The sequence below is a fragment of the Mus caroli genome, unplaced genomic scaffold (assembly GCF_978045245.1).
Source record: "Mus caroli unplaced genomic scaffold, Mus_caroli_1 scaffold_37, whole genome shotgun sequence".
Lineage (NCBI taxonomy): Eukaryota > Metazoa > Chordata > Mammalia > Rodentia > Muridae > Mus > Mus caroli.
This window is the reverse complement of record NW_028227292.1, coordinates 797658-808725: the sequence shown is the minus strand read 5'-3', so window position 1 is coordinate 808725 and position 11068 is coordinate 797658.

Sequence of the window (11068 nt, the reverse complement as noted above, 5' to 3'; positions counted from 1 at the left end):
GCTTTACAGTGCTTTACAGTGATGTCAGAGTGTTCCACTCTGATGTTGCACTGCTCTACTCTGTTGTCACACTCCTCCACTGTGGTGTCATTGTGCTCCTCTGTGGTGTCACAGTGCTCCTCTTCATTGTCACAGTGCTCCACGGTGCTGTCACCCTACTCCTCTGTGGTGTCACATTTCTCCATTGTGGTGTCACATTCTCCCCTGTGGTTTCACATGCTCCAGTGTGTTGTCATATACTCTAAAGATGCTCCAACACAGAACAAAGATACCTGCACCAATGTGTTCACTGAACCCTAATTTTTAATAACCATGAGGTGGAAACAACCCAGATGTCCCTCTATGGAAGAATTGTTACAGAAACTGTGGTACATTTACACAATGGAATACTACTCAGATATAAAAAATGATCGCATCATAAACGTTGTAGGCACATGGATGGAACTAGAAAATAGTTTCTTGAGTGAGGTAACACAAATCCAAAAAACCTTGCATGGTATGTACTCACCGATAAGTGGATTTTAGCCCAAAAGCTCAGAATACCCATGCAACAACTAAAAGTCAAATGAAGTTTTACAAGAAGTGAGACCAAAGTGTCGGTTCTTCAAACCTACTTAGAAGAGGTAACAAAATAATCATGGCAGGCTGAGGAAGGGCATATCAGGGTGGGAGACAGAAAGGGAGGGGAAGAAAGAAGGAAGGACAGGGTCAGGTATGTGAAGAGACAGGAGAGACGTCTAGAGGACCAGGAGAATGAATAGGAATAAGTAGCAGCCGGGTTTGGGGAACTAGGAGATGCACTAGAAATTCCCAGATGCCAGGAATTCAAGAGGTTCCCAAAACTCAATTGGATAACAACAGCTGAAATACAGGGGAGTGCTACGCCCCGGTCGAGTCAACTGTACAAGCCGAGAGGCTTAAAAGTCACTCATGAGGCAAAGAGTTTCAAAGAAGCTCTCCTCCTGGAGTCTAGCGTTCCCTAACCATACAGTAATTTTTCATTCTCGAGTTTCATTCTCGAGTTAGTCTAGTGTATGGATCCACGTGCTCTCTTTCAATATTTTCCTATCATAAGTGCCTTTTAAGATTGAATTCTGTCATAGCTAAACCAGTGTTCCAACAGTCCTAGTTCGTCCTTAGCGAGACCTTGGGCTTGGATTTCAGTACTGCCCCTGGTATTACACTAAAAGTTAGGTGACTGCCCTTCATAGAAATCTACCATCACCTAGGAAGAAAGAAGTTTCTGACCGTAGGGGAAACCAGAATAGATGCTTAGTATTATAGCTGAGTTACACCTATTTACAGGAATTTACTATGGTTTAGGAAGCAGATCAGGCTGTGGTTTTAGAGTATTGCATTATTCATGAGATGGTTAGCTAGAACGGAACTCCCTAGTTAGAACCATGACTTGGGTGTAAAAACCCTTGCCCTAGGAGTGAAAAGTTCTCATACCAGGCTTCTAAGACTATAGCTGACCTTAGATAGGGCTAACTTTGTCTCAATTATTTTACTGCCCAGTTCCTTCTGATCTTTGTGTTTTCATTCCTCTGTTCTGTGTAAGAATCATTAAGCATCCGGTTACCTCATTTGTACCTTGCAGGTATGTCACCCAACTTCTTTATTGTCTTCTGTATAAAAAGTCTGAAGCTCGAATTGTAAAATTACATTCAGATTAAACACACGAACTCTCCTGTGTGTGTCTGTTTGTCACTCGCTCATCCACGTTTTGCCCACCTGCGACGAGAGACCCCGTTCCACGCAGACACAGGGACACAGAGGGTCTGCGGCAGGGGAGATGGAGCCTGAAGGGACTATATCCAGGAGATGGACATGGGACGAAGTTGAGGGATGGGGACACCCACCCATTTAAAAAAAATACCGAAAATTGTCTCTGTCTAAAGGAAATATAGGAACAAAAATGGAGCAGAGACTGAAGGAAAGGCCATCCAGAGACTATAGCACTGTATTCTACCCACAGACACAAAACCCCAACACTACGGCTGATGCCAAGATGTACTTACCTACAGGAGCCTTGTATGTCTGTATATCCTCTGAGAGCCTCTGTCAGCAACTGACTAAGACAGATGGAGAAACTCACAGCAACTATTGGACTGAGTGTGGGGACCCCAATGGAAAAATTAGGGGAAGGGCTGAAGGAGCTGAAGGGAATGGAAACCCCACAGGACGAACAACAGTATCAATTAACCAACCCCTCAGAGCTCCCAGGGAGTAATCTACCAACTAAAGGAGTATACATGGGCGGGTTTATGACTAGAAATACTTATGTAGCAGAGAACTACCTTGTCTGGCGTCAGTGGGAGGGGTGGCACTTGGTCCTGTTGAGGCTTGATACCCCAGAGAAGTGGGATACTAGAAGGATTAGGTGGGAGTGGCTGGGTAGGGAGGGGGAAAAGTTGGGCCTCAGGGAGGGGAGAGCAGGAGGGGGATAATACTTGAAATATAAACAAGTGAAATGATTAATACATTTTAAAGGGTGGAGGGGTTGAGATCATCCTTGGTTGTGTATTGGATGTGAAGCCTGCCTGGGAAAATGGGAGGAGAAGTGGAGAGGGAAAGAAAGAGCAAGGGGCAGAGAAATCAAGTCCATCTTGAGCTGTGTGCCAAGATGCTGTCTAGAAGACAATCGATTAAGAAAATAGAACAGAGTCTGTTGGCTCCAGCTTAGACTCTATTGCTGCCTTTGACCTCCTCTCCCTTCCTCCTCCAGGTTGATGACTCTGTGGTTTAAAGCCAGCTGATACTCTAGCCAGAACACAAACACCTGGAGCAGTACTCTTAGGGGTAATTCTTCACAAACCATTCCAATACCACTCTGCACTCTTCAGTGCAACAGAAGGACGGAGGATGGGAATAAGGAGGACACGGTGGAAGGAAATAGAAAAAGATGGAAGGGCAAAGGAAAGAAAGAAGAGTCACTAACAAGACATATGTTATCAAAGACACAGTGAGTGACCAGACAATTTCCCAGAATATAATGAAGTAAAACTAGCTTTACCAAAACAATTATTTGGTGTCAATTTATTGATTTCCTTAGTTGTTTACTAAAGTGTTGCTTGCACTCTGTTTGCAGAGCCCAGCTTCACTAGCTACCTGAACCAGAGAGGCCTAAAGAACCAGGTGAGGCAGTGGCCCAGTGCCCTTCCCAGCCTGCTGACTGATGCCAGCACTTAAACACTAGCTTGTCCACCCTACGTTATGGTTTTAAAGTATAAAATGAAATTACAAAGACTTGCAGGAGCTGTCTTGGCTTTGGTCCACCTTTGACATCTCTCTTCCTCTCTCAGTTGTTTCCCTGTGCTTATTCCAGGAAGGTTCTCCCAACAATCGCTGTTCTTGGACTCAAAGTATATGGTTTTTTTTTCTTTCTTTCTTTCAGAGCGCTCCCTAAATCACAGACCAATTTGCTGGAGCCCAAATCATAGTCCAATAGCAGTCTTTATCCCACCGAGAAAGAATGTAAGAAGTCACAGAACTGGCTCTTATTCTTAAATAGAAATTCAAACCAAAGATCACCCATTAATTAACCGGGGTAATTCACTAAAATTATTATTCTCCCTGGACCTTCCCAGGTCCCCAATCATTATTTCAGTCCACAGTCACTGTCAGACAAGCAACCTCTCTTCTTTTGGCCTTCCTGCTCATCCATCTTCTAGTCTGTTTTCTGCCTCTCTTTCTAGTCCAGGGAAGTAAAAGACTTTCGCACTGATAGGAGCTGATCCATCACAGCTTGTTTTATTTAAAAAACAAAAATAAACCCTCTCCCAGGTTTTATCAGCCATGTAGACAAGAATAGACTAAATTTGCCTTTGTGAGGTTGTTACTAAAGTCATGAAGTAACATGGATATCACTCACTCCTGTTTGGGCAGTACTTCGGAGGCTAGGTTAAGGAGATTTAAAAGTCAGCCTGGGAACCAGCCAGGGGGCCGGGGTTGTGGGGGCAGTGGACAAAAGAGCTAAATGTATTTAGTTCTTCCCTTATTAATGACCTCTTCTTTCAGCTAACACCTACTTTTGCCTCATCTAAAAGTAGGTAACAGTTACTTTTGCCTATTAGCTAAGCGCATGAATGTGATGCTGAGAGAGAAGTTGGGGCAGCCCCCTACTGAAAAAGGAAAGAGCTCAGCTAATTCTGTAAGGCTGGATAGAAGAAATCAGGGCCTTCTCTGCATCCCACATATACAGTCGCAGGACTGAATGCCACCTTGGAAGCCTGGCCACTGTTCAGGACCTTGAAGATTTCGCCAGGAGCCTCAAAGTGTAGACACCAGTGTACCAGAGGTATCAGGGTTCGAATCAAGCCTCCCACCCCGGAGAGATGCCCGAAGAGCCTCCTTAGGGGAGTCCCTCTCTTCTTTCATGGTATCTGGCAGTTTACCCAGTGGTGAAAATTCGGCAGAATCTGAGGCTTGTTCGGTTAAGTCCACACTGCGCCTTCCAGCTCACAGAACCCTAGAAGGACTCATTCCTCCTACTCGCATCTATTCATTCTCTGCACAGGAATCCACCTTGTGATTTCAAAACACTGAGCTGGGAGACCCAAGCTCAGTCAGGACTCTACAGGGGCCAGAGGGCTGACTGTGGTTCTTGGAGTATGTTTCCTATCCGAAGTGCAAGGACTTCTTAAATGTAAAAATCCTTTGCCTTTTTATGGAGATTATGGAAAAAAAGGAAGTTCCAAGGCAGATTCGCAAAGCTGAGACCCTAGCCAGGTTTGGCAGCACCTCTCCATTCTTAGATCTGCGCACCAGGGGACCTGAAAATGCTAGTCCAGCAAATCTGAAGAGGTCACAGGCTCTTGACTACTTTTTGGGTCCTGTGGGTTGGACCCAAGCAAACTAGTGATGATTAAAGGCCAGTGATCTGGAACCAGATTTGCACTTAAGGGTTACTGGCAAATTTCAAAGCGGTTTTTATTTGCCAGCCACATGTCTTGCAGCTAGTCTCACAATCCTGTTTTAGCTATTTGTGTTTCTTCTCATGTAGCTCAGGGTATGTCAAATACACTAAAGACCTTACTAGAAGCTGGTGCATCTAGAGGCCTGCTCCAGTTCTCCCTGATTTGCCAGAGCAGCTGGATTGATTTTTTTTAATTCCAACATTTTCCAATATTTGTATCCTTCAGGCTAATTTGAATAATGCAAGCAATTCTTGGTGGACATTTTGAGTTATGAGCTGATGCTGTAGCTCATCTAATTGCTTGCCTAAGCCTGGGTTCCAACCTGAACACCAGATTAATACACATGCCTATCTTTCCAGCACACAAGAAGTGAAGGCATGAAGATTAGAAATGCAGCTATCCTTGACTTTGTCAGGAGCAGCCTAAGGTAAAGGAACAAGACTCTGCCTAAAACAGAAAACAAGGTCCAAAGAAACCAACCAAAAATACCACTTTGGGTACTTACGAATTTCCATTTTCATTTGTTTAATCATACCTTCTAAGGAGCCAAGGTTGACTTTTAATCCTCAGGGTTTGATTGGCAAAAGAAGAGGATTGGTCCAAGATTTGAACCTAGGAAGATCCTCTCAGACCCTAAGCGAGAATCCTCTAGGGGTAGGACCAACAAGCCTTAAAGAGAAGCTCCATATATTTTTTCTAAGTGGGATATCTTGGAATCCTCTGGTTGAATTCAGTACACACCAAAAGAACTGAGTTTCAGATCTACCTGAAAAGGGTAATCCAAGACTACCCAGTGCCCCAATTGCTCGAGAATGTCAAAACAAGTGTAGAGTCTGTAACACTTGCACCCACTGCAATTTAGTACACCCAGTCCTGCTTCAAGCAGAGCAAAAAACCCACCAAATTCTCCCTACTTCCAGTTCTAATGTCAGAGATATAGAAAGCAGAACCCCAATCATGGGGCCCTCCTGGGAAGTGCCAGCATTGTCTCCAGTCAAGACCCAACTAAAATAACATCTCGTCCAACTTTGGGCTCAAACCAACGACCCTGAGATTAATAATCTCGTGCTCTAATGACTGTGCTAGATGGGGAACTGTTCTTTAGCTTAGAAGTTTACTAATTGTGACCACCACTGGGTAAGCATCCCCAGAGCAAATCCTTGGTGAGCACCTGCTCAGTTGGCATATCATAGAAATACAATGCAGACAGGCAAAGCCATGGCTGGCACTGGAGGAGCATGGTTAAACCTGTTTCCATTGTTGTAGCAGGTCTTTGCGCATCTGATCAGTATTTGCTTACTAAACTGTATATTGGCCTCAACCGACGTCTGTGTTGTCCTGTTTCCCCCAAATTGAACGTAATCTAAATGTAAGAAATGTCTCCTGTGAGTCTGGCACCCTGATTTTGTTGTTAACAGACATAGCCTGTCAAGTCTGAGCCTAGGTGGCACAGGATCTGGGAGCTGACTTAGGGTGGCCATAGGGGCCAACAGGTCAGTCAAGGGAATCCAACTAGAGCTCAAATGACTAACCTAGATGTCAGTAGGGTTAAGTTGGGGATCCTAGTGAGGGTCCAACCAATCCAGGGGTACGGATCTGAGCCAAAGGAGGCTCAGGCAATGTCCTATCCACACCCACCCTCGGGGCTTCTCCTAGGTCCTTTTCTGTCAGAGTGCCAGGAATCTGGTTCTTACCTATGCCTCTGGAATGGGACCTATCACACTGCACACAGAATACCAGATGCTTCCATTGAAGCATCAAGAACACAAAGAAATGACTGTCAGTCTTCAGGTGTATCCTATCCTCTAGTCCTATTTCCAAATTAAGTGCTTGGCTGAGCTGCCTCATTATGTAATTGCAAACCTTCCTAATAGTGGAAGGAAGAGGCACAAAAGAACCAGCATAGGAAGGAAACAATCATCACCTCCTTTTTTACTTTTTTCAGGTTTTCTCACCTATTTTGGGTCCTTCAGTGTGAGTTTTTAATTTTCCTCGTTTTTCAGGTTTTCTCGCCATATTCAGGGTCTTTCATTGTGATTTTCTCATTTTCACCTTTTTCAGGTTTTCTTGCTGTATTCCAGGTCCTTCAGTGTAAATTTTTAATTTTCCACGTTTTTCAGGTTTTCTCGCCATATTGGTTAATACAGTGTGAATTTTTAATTTTCCACTTTTTTCATGGTTTCTCTCCATAATCTGGGTCCGAAAGTGTCAATTTTTAATTTTCACCTTTTCAGGGTTTCTCTGCATATTCTGGGTCCTGCAGTGTGATTTTCTCATTTTCCAGGTTTTTCAAGTTTTTTCGTAATTCTGGGTCCTACAGTGTGATTTTCTCATTTTCCACCATTTTCAGGTTTTCTCACCATATATGGGGTCCTTCAGTGTGAGTTTTTAATTTTCTACTTTTTTCAAGTTTTCTCGCCATATTCGGGGGTCCTTCAGTGTGAATTTTAAATTTTCTACTTTTTTCAGTTTTTCTCACCTATTCTGTGTCCTTCAGTGTTAGTTTTTAATTTTCCTCATTTTTCAGGTTTTCTTGCCATATTCCGGGTCCTTCAGTGTTAATTTTTTTCATTCCACGTTTTTCAGGTTTTTTGGTCATATTCTTGGTCCTACAGTGTAATTTCCTCCTTTCCAAGTTTTTCAGGTTTTCTTGCCCTATTCCAGGTCCTTCAGGGTGAATTTTTAATTTTCCACGTTTTTCAGAATTTCTCGACATATTCTGGGTAATACAGTGTGAATTTTTAATTTTCCACTTTTTTCCTGTTTTCTTGCCACATTCTGGGACCGACAGTGTGAATTTTTAATTTTCACCTTTTTCAGGGTTTCTCGCATATTCTGGTTCCTGCAGTGTGATTTTCTCATTTTACACATTTTTCAAATTTTTTGGTAATTCCTGGTCATACAGTGTCATTTTCTCATTTTCCATCTTTTTCAGGTTTTCTTGCCATATTTGGGGTCATTCAGTGTGAGTTTTTACTTTTCTAATTTTTCAGGGTTTCTCGACATATTCTGGGTCCTACAGCGTCTATTTTTAATTTTCCGAGTTTTTCAGGGTTTCTCGGCATATTCTTGGTCCTACAGTGTGATTTTCTCATTTTCTACTTTTTTCAATTTTTTTCGAATTACTGTGTTCTACAGTATGATTTTCTCATTTTCCACCTTTTTCAGGTTTTCTCCATATATTTGGGGTCCTTCAGTGTAAGTTTTTTATTTTCTACTTTTTTCAGGGTATCTCGCCATATTCTGGGTCCTCCAGCTTGTATTTTTAATTTTCTACTCTTTTCAGGTTTTCTCACCATATTCCGGGTCCTTCAGTGTGAGTTTTTAATTTTACTTGTTTTTCAGGTTTTCTCGCCATATTCCAGGTCCTTCAGTGTGAATTTTTAATTTTCCACGTTTTTCAGTATGTCTTGCCATATTCAGAGTAATACAGTATGAATTTTTAATTTTCCACTTTTCATGGATTCTCGCCATATTCTGTCTCCTAAAGTGTGTATTTTTAATTTTCACGTTTTTCAGGGTTTCTAGGCATGTTCTGGGTCCTGCTGTGTGATTTTCTAATTTTCCATGTTTTTCAAGTTTTTACGTAATTCTGGGTCCTTCAGTGTGAGTTTATTATTTTCCTTGTTTTTCAGGATTTCTCGCCATATTCGGGGTCCTTCAGTGTGAATTTTTAATTTTCCACGTTTTTCAGGTTTTTTGGTCATATTCTGGGTCTTACAGATTGATTTTGTCATTTTCACGTTTTTCAGGGTTTCTTGCCCTATTCCAGGTCCTTCAGTGTGAATTTTTAATTTTCCACGTTTTTCAGTATTTCTTGCCATATTCTGGGTAATACAGTATGAATTTTTAATTTTCCACTTTTTTCATGGTTTCTTGCCATAATCTGGTTCCGACAGTGTGAATTTTTAATTTTCACCTTTTCAGGGTTTCTCGGCATATTCTGGGTCCTGCAGTGTGATTTTCTGATTTTCCTCGTTTTTCAAGTTTTTATGTAATTCTGGGTCCTACATTATGATTTTCTCATTTTCCACTTTTTCAGGTTTTCTCGCCATATTTGGGGTCCTTCTGTGTGAGTTTTTAATTTTCTATTTTTTTCAAGTATAATCTCCATATTCGGGGTCCTTCAGTGTGAATATTTAATTTTCAACTTTTTTAAGGTTTCTCTCCATATTCGGGGGTCCTTCAGTGTGAATTTTTAATTTTCTACTTTTTTCAGTTTTTCTCACCTATTCTGGGTCCTTCAATGTGAATTTTTAATTTCCCTCGTTTTTCAAGTTTTCTCGCCATATTCGGGGAGTTTCAGTGTGAATTTTTAATTTTCCACGTATTTCAAGTTTTTTCGTCATATTTTGGGTCTTACAGTGTGATTTTCTCATTTCCACCTTTTTCAGGTTTTCTTGCCGTATTCCAGGTCCTTCAGTGTGAATTTTTAATTTTCCACGTTTTTCAGTATTTCTTGCCATATTCTCGGTAATACAATGTGAATTTTTAATTTTCCAATTTTTTCATGGTATCTCGCCATAATCTAGGTCAGACAGTGTGAATTTTTAATTTTCACCTTTTCAGGGTTTCTCTGCATATTTTGGGTCCTGCAGTGTGATTTTCTCATTTTCCAGGTTTTTCAAGTTTTTTCGTATATCTGGGTCCTACAGTGTGATTTTCTCATTATCCACCTTTTTCAGGTTTTCTAGCCATATTTGGGGTCCTTCAGTGTGAGTTATCAATTTTCTACTTTTTTCAGGGTTTCTCGCCATATTCTGGGTCCTACAGCGTGTATTTTTAATTTTCTACTTTTTTTCAGGGTGTCTCGCCATATTCTGGGTCCTTCATTGTGAGTTTTTAATTTTACTTGTTTTTTCTGGTTTTCTCGCCATATTCCAGGTCCTTCAATGTGAATTTTTAATTTTCCACGTTTTTCAGTATTTCTCGCCATATTCTACGTAATACAGTGTGAATTTTTAATTTTCGACTTTTTTCATGGATTCTCGCCATATTCTGTGTCTGAAAGTGTGAATTTTTAATTTTTCGTATTACAGGGTTTCTCGGTATATTCTGGGTACTGCAGTGTGATTTTCTCATTTTCCACGTTTTTCAAGTTTTTACGTAATTCTGGGTCCTTCAGTGTGAGTTTATAATTTTCCTAGTTTTTCAGGATTTATCGCCATATTCGGGGTCCTTGAGTGTGAATTTTTAATTTTCTACGATTTTTTCAGGTTTTTTTCGTCATATTCTGGGTCTACAGTGTGATTTTTGTCATTTCCACGTTTTTCAGGTTGTCTTGCCGTATTCCAGGTCCTTCAGTGTGAATTTTTAATTTTCCACGTTTTTCAGTATTTCTTGCCATATTCTGGGTAATACAGTGTGAATTTTTAATTTTCCACTTTTTTCAGGGTTTCTTGCCATAATCTGGGTCCTACAGTGTGAAATTTTAATTTTCACCTTTTTCAGGGTTTCTTGGCATATTCTGGGTCCTGCAGTGTGATTTTCTCATTTTCCACGTTTTTTAAGTTTTTTCGTAATTTTGGGTCCTACATTGTGATTTTCTCATTTTCCACCTTTTTCAGGTTTTCTCACCATATTTGGGTTCCTTCTGTGTGAGTTTTTAATTTTCTACTTTCTTCAGGTTTTCTCGCCATATTTGGGTGTCCTTAAGTGTAAATTTTTAATTTTCTACTTTTTTCAGGTTTTCTCACCTTTTCCGGGTCATTCAGTGTGAATTTTTAATATTCCACGTTTTTCAAGTTTTTTGTCATATTCTGGGTCCTACAGTGTGATTTTCTCATTTCCACGTTTTTCAGGTTTTCTTGCCGTATTCCAGGTCCTTCAGTGTGAATTTTAAATTTTCCCCGTTTTTCAGTATTTCTCGACATATTCTGGGTAATACAGTGTGAATTTTTAATTTTCCCCTTTTCATGGATTCTCACCATATTCTGTATCCTAAAGTGTGAATTTTTAATTTTTACGTATTTCATGGTTTCTCGGCATATTCTGGGTAGTGCAGTGTGATTTGCTCATTTTCCACGTTTTTCAAGTTTTTACGTAATACTGGGTCCTTCAGTGTGAGTTTATAATTTTCCACTTTTTCAGGATTTCTCACCATATTGCGGGTCCTTCAGTGTGAATTTTTAATTTTCTACGTTTTTTTC